The sequence below is a fragment of the Opisthocomus hoazin genome, chromosome 34, assembly GCF_030867145.1.
Source record: "Opisthocomus hoazin isolate bOpiHoa1 chromosome 34, bOpiHoa1.hap1, whole genome shotgun sequence".
In the NCBI taxonomy this organism is placed as follows: Eukaryota; Metazoa; Chordata; class Aves; order Opisthocomiformes; family Opisthocomidae; genus Opisthocomus; species Opisthocomus hoazin.
This window is the reverse complement of record NC_134447.1, coordinates 191462-201642: the sequence shown is the minus strand read 5'-3', so window position 1 is coordinate 201642 and position 10181 is coordinate 191462.

Below are 10181 nucleotides of genomic sequence, written 5' to 3'. Positions count from 1 at the left end.
TGAGGGCCGCCCTTAGCTTAGTACGGTCGTTTCCAAGTCTGTTGAGCGCAGGGATGGTAACCTGCATCCTTCACTGTCCTACACTTCAGTTTCTCTCATTTTTCCAGATTCATTTGGCTCATCACTGACACCAAGAATGTTTTCCATTATCAGTACCCATATGCCATTTCCACCATTTACTACAATCGTACAGTAGGACTTACTGCCTTGCTCATCTTAACTGCTGCTATTACTTTAGTCCATTTTAAGTCATTCCACGTGATCCTTAAATCAAACTCTACAAACCCTCCATTACAGCTTTCAACAACATTGGACCTGCAAATCCACAAACCATAGCTACAATCCTTCCTGCATTGCTCCCTTCCATTCAGCGCAGAAGCCACTGCTACACATAAATAATTGTTCCTCCGCAAGGCAACATCATCTCTGCTACTTGGACACCCAGGCAGACGATGACCGAGCTCTGCTCTGCCCAATGACCTCTCTTCTTCCCCACCTACATGCTCATATAAACTTTCAACAGACCATTCTGTCACCAGCTACAATGACCACAGCACTTTACAACCCTAACCCTCTACAACACTATTAGGCCAACCTGCTACACGTGGCAGTCCTTGTCAATGCTGCCATCTAATCCAACTCCCTACACCCTTCTGCTCCATGAACCTCAATCATCTTCCTATGACTGTCTGCTACAGATGCATCCCTGCAGTGATACAGAATTCCAACATTCCAGGGGAGTGCTCCCCAGGAACAGCATTCCCCAAAGCCTCCAAATTGACCCTGCCTGCCAAAACCCCAGCCTGAGCCTGCCCGTGGCCCAAACATTGGCCATGAATATCGCCTCGCAGAGCACCCAGGACTGGGGAAAACAAAACCCAGCTGGGGGAAGGAAAAAAAATCCCCCAGCTGGGGTTTTTTTGTTCTACTATGGTTTGGGTTTTTTTTGGCTACTGCTGCATCTCTGGAAAAGAATACATCTCAAGCCCACATACAACCCCGCTACAGAAACACAATCATCTACCACACACCGTCAGACACAATTTGCAGTCACCTACCACACTAAATCACTCCACATGCTCACCTCATCCATTCGGCCACCTGCCTGCCATCACCCAGTGGCGGTGGTGCTCCTCGGGAACGCTATTCCTGGGAGCCTCAAAATTCACCCTGCCTGCAAAAGTCCCGGCCTGAGCCTGCCTGGGGCCCGAACACTAGCAATAAACATCACCTCGACAAGCGGTCAGGACCAGGGAAAAGAAACCCAGCTGGGGAAAGGCAAAATAAAAATCCCCCAGCTGAGCTGGTTTGGTGAGGTTTTGTTTTGTTTTGTTTTAAAAACTATGTTCCTAATTCCTACATATCTCAACACAAATAGACTCAGCCACCCATACAGTCCGAAAGAAAAAACAAATTTAACCCTGACAGCATCATACAGTGTCAGGCACATTCAAAATCTACCACTCATTCCACAGCCACTCATTCCACTCCTCACTCAGAACAGAGCCCCTTGGCCACATGCCTGCCACAAAAGCAGGTCACGGCACATCGAGAGCCATCCCTGGAAGTGCCTCACCAGGTACCTCAAAACTACATCGCCGCTCCACATGATCCCAAACGTTTAGCCTTCATAACCGGGTGCTGAGCAAGATGTTGAGCTACTTCCACTTCAACTCTGTCTTTGCCTATTGTTGTATACTCGAGCTAAATTCACTCAAGTATTTGTTCATGGATACAAATTACCCAGTGGCACCTGCAAGACATAATGGACAAGAGTCTACCACTTGCTGGCCCACAGCTACCAGCCATTCCCCAAAAAAAACATACAACCTCCACCCAAAAGGGGCGTGCTAATCAACACAGGACCATCCCATTCTGAGACTGTTCCACCCCTACTACCATTGCTATACAAACACACAAAGCATCTCTACCTCAAACGCACATGCTCTCTACACACATGACCTCGGGACACCAGACTGCCACGCAGAGGACAGTTACTGCTACACCAAGATACACAGCCTGACAAGAAACACAACACTGCTAAGGCTACGTAGCAGAGACCCTCTGGCGTGCCCCGCCTTGAGAGTGCCTTGGCTCTGGCTGAAAGACAGGGGATTGAGTCACAGTAACCGATGGAGACTAAATGCCACTAAAACAATGGAACTAGGATGCCACAGGAAATAAAGCCCTGGAATAACTGTCAGGAACAGTCAGAAAGGAAACACCTGCCAGTGCAGCCCAAACCGCAAAACAGAGTAGCCAAACACAAAAACGATGCTAGATCTGACTAGTGGCACTGCCCTGGCACATCATTCAGTGAAACAAGATGTGCTCAACTGACGCCGTGTCAATAACTCGACCCTGCATAGACACTACTGACAGCTGCTGCGATTGCAGCACGATGACAATATGCCTGATGCTCTACAAGCACCCTGGGCCGCTCTGTCACATGCGAAAACATAACACGAGCCTCCTTAACAGACACCACACCCAGAATATCAGGCAGCCCTCTGCAGCTTCGCTCCAAAACCAAGAATAACAGTCAGAGTCCTCTGTGACAAATAAGAATTCCAGAGCATCATAATCACTAATGAGCACCAAAGCAACCGACTGCTGAGGCCCGTCACGCTGCACCTCAGACCTTGTCTCAACTGTTTCTGGAGGCTGGCTGCAAAGTGCCTGCAAAACCAATAGGAAAGACATTGCTGAGTTACAAGTTTACCTCATGCTAGCTCTCAATCCAACTGCGATCAGCTTGACTCCATCTCACATGCGTCAAGACCTCCGAGTCACTTCCAGCCTCTACCCTGACACTGCAATGCCATACCACATGGACTTAAACCCTGAACCAGAGAACACTGGCAACATTAATGCCGTACGATGCAACGCACTCTTACATAACCGAGAAGACAAACCGCAACACAGGCTCATACAATGCTTAACCGTCTCAGAGAGCGTCCCTAAAGAGCGCTGCAATGCAAGACCAACAGAGATATACAGTGCAATTCAGAATCAAGTACATACAGAGCTCCACGTTACAAAACGCAACACGGCCCTCGATACAAGGCAAGACAGTCTCCAAGAACAGAGAATACAAGTACAGAGCACTGCAATGCCAGACCGATACAGAGACAAGCACTGCAATGCAAAATCAAGTACAGAGTGCTGCAGTAAAAAACACAACACGGCATCATACGAAGCACGACGCTCTCAGGTAACATTCGATACAAGTACAGCTTGATGCAATGCAAGACAAAACACAGTACAGAGCCGTGCAATGCAAGACGGTCCCAGGAATCGGTCGCTACAAGTACAGAGCGCTGCAATCCAAGACCAATACAGACACAAACAATGCAATGCTAGATCAAATACAGAGCTCCACAAGAAAAAAACAATACATGGCTATACAAGCCTATACATATTCAAATACAGAGCTCCACATTACAAAACACAATACGAGTTCATACAAGGCAAGACAGTCTCCGATAGCAGTCCATGCAAGCAATGAGTGCTGCACTGCAACACGCCCAAACATTGGAAATAAAAATTCAAATATAGAGCACTACAACACAACAACAATACAGAGCAATACAAGGCAATACAAATAAAAATACAGTGCTATGAGAAAAAAATACAGGGCCGTACAATTCAACAGAAATAGAGCACTGCAATACAACACACAATAAAGGACTATTCAGTGTGAGACACTCACATGGCAGGCAATACAAGGCATAATAATACAGTGCAAAATAACACAAAACACTGTGAAACGATGCAGTCGCAGATGGTGGTCAAAACCAATACAGAGTTTTGAGAAGCCAGGATTTAAGACCTAAGCCCGTAACGAGGCAGAGATGAAATGCTGCAGGGGAACTCTATGGTAGCAGAACTGCCATGAGCAGAGCTTTCATTGTGGCCTAGATCACCTCCGCAAAGGGACTCGCTCTCAGCATTTGTGTGCACTCAGAGGAGAGCGGGCAGCACAGAGCAGGCCTTTGATGCTGAGGCTGCCTTTGGAGCAGCAGGCATTGCCCCAGAAGGAAATGGTGGTGGTCCAGTGCAGCCTGCGCTGGCTCCTGTTGATCCTGCTGCTCAAGCCGTTTTCCCCCTGAGGAACGGCAGGAGCTCCTTTAGCACATTAAAGAATTGCAGCAGCTTCTGGCGTGGAAATGGGCAGGGGCTAATGCTGCCCGGTTGTGTTGGTGTTGGCCTCGGCCTTGGCCTCGGCCTTGGCCTCTGAAAGGGGGTTGAGGTGGAGACTGGCTGTGGCGCTGGAGTAGGCGTTAGTGCTGGGCGCAGTCCCATCTGTAGCAGGATCCAGTGGTGGAAGTGCTGAGTGGAGGTGTAGACTCCAGGCTGGTTTGGTCTGGCACAGCCTCTCCCCCAGCTGGTCACTCCAACAAGCCAGAAGGAGTCGTTGGTGTTATCTTTGCAGACCAGAGGACCACCGCTGTCACCCTGCAGCGGAGGAGAGAGGGTTAAGGTGGTGTTGGGTGGCCCCTGTCAGCACTCTGGCTGGCTCCTTGTCTCCCGCAGCACCTGTCAGAGCTGTCCTCACTGCACAGAAAGGCTCTGCTCAGGTGCTGGAGCCTACAGAAGCTTGTCTGGGAGCGGGTCGTGGGCCAGTACGGAAGGGCTCGCTCTGTGCTCTTTGCACAGTGATTCTGGATGTGTGGAAGGGGGATGTTGCAGGACTGGGATCTGGAGCTGTGGGCTGCCAAGAGCACTAGATGGGCTTTGTGGGCAGAGAGCCAGGCCTGTGGGACAAGGGCGGCCCTGGGCAAGGACCGGCATCTGGGCAAGGGGAGGAGAGCCCCACGAGTGGAGGGGGCCCAGCAGTGGGAGGGTGACTTGCCAGGCAAAGCACGCGCTGGGGAAGGTTGGGGCGGTTGTCACAGGGCTGCCTGTGCTGTTGGGGCTGGACATGTAGCACGCTCCCACCTGGCAGGTGTCGATGCCGCCCTGCGGATAGCCAGCACACAAGTTGTGGCTGTGGATGGCCCCTCCGTACCAGCGGCTGCTGTTGCAGAGCTTGACATCGATGAGGCGGACCTTGGCCTCCTGAAGGACATCACTTGGTCCCCCTGCTGTCAGCACAGGAAGGAGTTAACAGCCAGCAGCTCGCTGCCAGTTCTGCCCCCCGCCACTCCACCGCCCCCTCGCGTCTGGGTGAACCCCTGCCCTAGGGCTGGGCTTTGCGTCTCCAGAGGCACGGTGCCGGTCTCTCCCTTCTCTCTTGCTTTGGGTAATGGACCAGGCCCACCTCTCCACCGGCATGCATCCCGCAGCCCGACCCTGGCTTTCGCCTCTGCTGTCAGGAAGCCCACCCCGCCTCCCCAGTGTGCCCGGCCTGCGCTCAGGACACCACTCCCTTTTGGGAACTCACCTCTTGCAGTCGTGGAACCCCAGCCACTGACGTAGCAGCTTCTCAGCTGCGACACTCTCAGCGAGGCGTCGGGCACACAGGCAAGCTGCACGTAGTAGCCGCACTGGACAGGCTGGTCCAATTCCAGCAAGGCAATGTCGTTCCCCTGCGTAATATTGCTGTAGTGCTCGTGAACCAGCAGCCGCTTAATAGTGCGCACTTGGGCCTCAGGGCCCAGCTGAGTCAACTGGGTGGCCCCGATCACCACGCGCCACAGGGTGAGGTGCCTGCAAGGCAGGTGGAGAGAGGCGTCAGAGGAAGCGCAGCCAAGTGCTGCACCAGCCCAGCAGTTGCCTGCCTTCTGCTGCACAGGACAGAGAGGAAGGCAGCGCTACAGATGGTGCGACTGCCCTAGCACGCCTTGGGCACAAGGAGTGTCGAGCGGGAGGCCGCTCGGAAGCCGTGGCGTGAGCCCAGCCCTCTCCCGAGCAGTGTCTCGGCTGGGCTTGGCAGTGCTCAGGCACTGGGCGCGCTGCAAGGAAGCGGCATGGCAGTAGCACGTGGTACTGTGCACCGGGCAGCTGCTAGTTCTGTGGGGCTGTTCCCTGGTCCTCCTTACCTGGCCGTGACGAAACAGTGGGCTGCGGTGAGCACCCACTGTGGGCTGATGAGCGACCCTCCGCAGACGTGCCCCGTGCCTGTTATGTTGAGATCCCGGATGCTGACGATCCAGGGCCAGGCCCCTGGCTGGGCATCGGTGCCACCCACGACGCGTAACACGCCGTAGTCAGCAGCCATGGGCCGGAGCCCGCAGGACCCTCTGTAAGCAGAAACTCATGAATGTCCTGCTCGGTGGTTTGCTGCTCTTCAGGCTGAAGGTCAGCCCCCTTCCCCCGCCCACTCCCACCAGGCGCTGCATGGACAGCAGGGTCGGGGAACCCTGTGGGGCATGCTGTCCATCTGCCCCTGTTTCTGCTTCAGCCCCGTAGACGAGCTGTGCCAGCAGCCTGGCTGCTGGCAAGGAACTGAGGCTCCCACATGGCGTTCAGGAAGCTTAGGTGTGGCCACGGGGGACAAGCGAGCACCCGCCAGTCAACCCCACAAGGGCTGCCCCAGCTGCCTCCCAGAGCCTCGGGCCACTTACCCACAGCTGTTCCACATGCCATGTGCCGGCCAGCACGTGGCCAGCAGGACGAGAACGGGGAGCAAATTCATCGCTGCCAGTGGCACGTAGCAGCTGCAAGAAGCGAGAGCTGGTGGCCAGCAGTGCAGCAGCCGACGTAGTGCCCGCAGCAGTCCCGCTGCCCAGGGAACCCTTGGCCCCGTGGCTGATGTCACAGAGTGGCTGGTTCCGCGTGCTGGGCACGGTGGATTCTAGGCGGGGGCGGGCAACATGGAGGGTTCCAAGCAGGAGGGGACTCAGAAGCTGGCCTCAGACACCCCCAGCACACCCCCGCTGAATGCTCTGCTTGCGGGACGAGGCTCTGCAGACCTCGTGGCAGGCAGCAGCGCCTGCCTCCCAGTGCTGCCTGCTAACAGCTAGCCGGGAAAACCAAGTGTGGCACCGTAGCCTCTTTGGGAAGTCCACTGCCACCCCGCTCTGCGCAGCCGCTTGCCACCAGGTCCTTCCCAAGGAAACTTACACCGGAGAACGCAGCTACTACAGGCAGTAGGCACCCGTCTGGGGGCTGCAGAGCCAAGGGGGCTTACAGCCACGGCAGGCAAGCACGGATTTGCAAGGCAAAGAAGCCAAGCATACCCAAGCAGTGTCAATCTTCCTGCACAAGCACAGTGAAACACAGATGGAGCATAAGGGCAGTGGGGAGTTCCGCTTAAAAAGGCCCGACTGGAGGGAGAGGCAGGACTACTACTGACAACAGTGTCTGGGTCATGCGGACACGCAGCAAAAATGAGAGGCAGGTGCCTGGAAAACATTCCTCGTTGCTGCACAGCAAGGGAACTGACGTGTTGTAAGCTGCAAAGCAGTTTTCATTTATAGCGCATCAGAATCCATCTCTAATTTACTCAGGCACCGTGGAGAAACCAACAAGAACTCTCTTGGTTTGTCGGGGAGGACTCTCCGTCGTAAGGTGGCCTTGACGGCTAAGTGGGGCTCTGGTCTCCATCTCTTCCACCCCTCCTGCATATGTTGGCGTTCTGCCTACAGTGATGTCTTACTGACCACTTCTCCTTTTTTTGCGCCCAGAGGATACAAAGGTGACCCAGAAAAGCTTCAGCTTTGCCCGGAAGTTCAGTTTGCCCTTTTACTTTGTGTCTGCTGCAGACGGCACCGAAGTAGTGAAGGTAAAACATAGCTGTTTGGCTAAGCATCCATGAGAGCCCTAGACAGTCCAAGGACATGGAGACTGCTGTAGGCACAGAGAGCAGAAAATGGGCTAAGAACATTTGTTTGGTCCTGGTAGCTGTAGGTAGTTGCAGAGGTTTGTGTTTGTTTCTTTTTTCTTGGGGTGTGGCAACATTTCCCCTGTCTTATAGAAAGGCAGTGCTCCTTACTTGGAGTGACAAGCATTCTCCTTCTCATCAGCTCTTCAAGGATGCTATCAAACTGGCAGTTGCTTACAAAGAGAATTCAGCAGATTTCATGGATGAAGCCATGCGAGAACCGGAGGTGAGAAAGGCTCCACTTAGGGCACTCCTCCTAAGTGATTAGCAGCTCTGCTCTTTTTTTCCCTGCGGGAAAGCAGAGCCTGTAGCAGAGGGTGAAACTTTGCAGGCATGGAAAGATTTGCCTTCTGCTGGTGACACCGGGAGGTTTGTGTGCTGCTCGTGGCTAGGTTGGAAGGGGCGAGGTGGTGACCCTCTGAAGAGCCCACGGTGCCCTAGACTGAATCTGAAAGAACCACAGCAGAGTGTAGCTGTTGCTCTCGCGCTTCTCAGCACTTCCTTGTCCTGCTCCTTTCCAGAGCTTTGACCGGCAGCAGAAGAGTGAGAATTGGTCGGATATGGAGGAGAGCTGCCCCAAAGAGAAGCCCCCATCTGCCTCAGGCGCGGACCCCAAGCCTCTTTTCCCCTTTGCTCTAGACTTCTGGGGCTAGTTAGAGCTGGCCTTCACAGAGGAGAGTGATTTTTTTCATGCCCAAGAGCTCTGGTAAAGGGCAGCTGGGCCTCTCGCCTTCTTGCGCGAGACTGTCTGGGCATGACCTTCCTTGACTCGGCCCTAGCCACTGCACTTCCGGGTCGAGGAAAGGGCCAGAGTAGCCACATGCTTGCTAGTTACTGCATGCTTCTTCAAGGCAAAGCTTGCCAGGAGAGCTAAGCCACTCTTGGACCGGCAGCGAAGGGTCCTGCCCAGATGCTTTATTGGTACCTACTGGAGAAAAGAAACACTGAAGAATTTTTTTATGAAGCTTTCAGCTTGCATCCTTCCTGCACTTTTGTTACAAGGCAGTTCTGTTACTATTCAAGTAGATATCCCAAGGGCAACTGCCAGCCCTCCCCGGTGCTTTCACAGCCTAGCCGGTGCTGCCTCTCTCTCCACCAGTGTGATCTCTGCTGTAGAGTTTCTTTCCAGACTGACGCTGCATTCCAAAAAGGCAGATACACAAACCCACACACAGACTGACGCAATTGATGGGAACGGCAAAACCGATGGACATAGAGCAATGCCTTTACCAGCGCCCATGTATACGTAACCACCACTTACGTAAACATGAACACAGCCCAGTCCTTTTCTCCCTTTCCGGGTGATCAGCAGTGGATGTTTTCTAGGGAAACATCAACACACCTGCACTCCCTACATTCGTATGAACAGCATCTTTACAGATTCCTCAACTAACAGGATGGAAATTCAGTCCATGTACTCTGTGTGGCTGGATGTCAAGCTCCTTACCCAGTCTTTGCTGCAAACCTTGGCCGTTTCCAGATCAGTGTCTCCAGGGTCATGAGAGCAGCCAGTTTCAAGTTCACTAGTGCGTTCTACACACACACACACACACAGAGAGAGGGATCGCACCAGTAGCTGGCCTAGGACACTTTGTGTTCCTAAATGCTCTCCCCGAGACCTCTAGTCCCCTATCACCTGTGTTCACTTCTTGCACCGCACCCACACCCTCCTCTCTGACCAGGCATGGTTTCAGCCCTTCTGAGGCGGCTCCTGCCCTTTGTGCCCCCCTTGACTGCCTGCAGCCTCATTTTGCCGGGCATGCAAGTCCTTGCCTTTGCACATGAGACTTTGCACTTGGTGTGACATGTCTTCCTTCCTTCCTCCTAGGCATTTGGAAAATACCTCCAGCCTTTTGAAAGAACAGATGTCATCCTCATAGCCATCGAGGCTGTGACGGATGCCAGCACTTCTGAGAAGGAAGGTGCCAGCAACATGCTGGATGAGGCCATGAAAGACCCAGCCTCCTGGCTGATGGATGTAAATGTCCTGTGGCTGGATTGCCCTGCCCTTCAGCCCTGTCAGGCCCTGTTCTGCCTTCCTCTCCATCCCTCCCTCCCAAAGCCAGCTGTCTTGGGCACCTGAAGCCACCCCAAGCCAGCAGAGAGGGATGGGAAGGGCAGCTGAGGAAATGGCTGCACTGCAGCGGCAGCACCATCCTCACTTGTGTCCCCTCCAGGTGCCAAAGATCTTCAGCTGTATCCATGAAAACCTGCAAAGCATCATCATGGCACCAGCCCTGCACAGCCTCGAATCTCTCATTCTTCTGAGGGCTAACAAGACCCCTGAGGAGCTAGTCAGGACACTGTTGAAAGTCGCTCCACGAGGAGACAGGTACTGGTCCTGACAGCCATGAGGCCTTGCTCCCGGGAATACCGCAGGACCTCCCCGAGGAGCAGGGCCCTCCATCCCAGC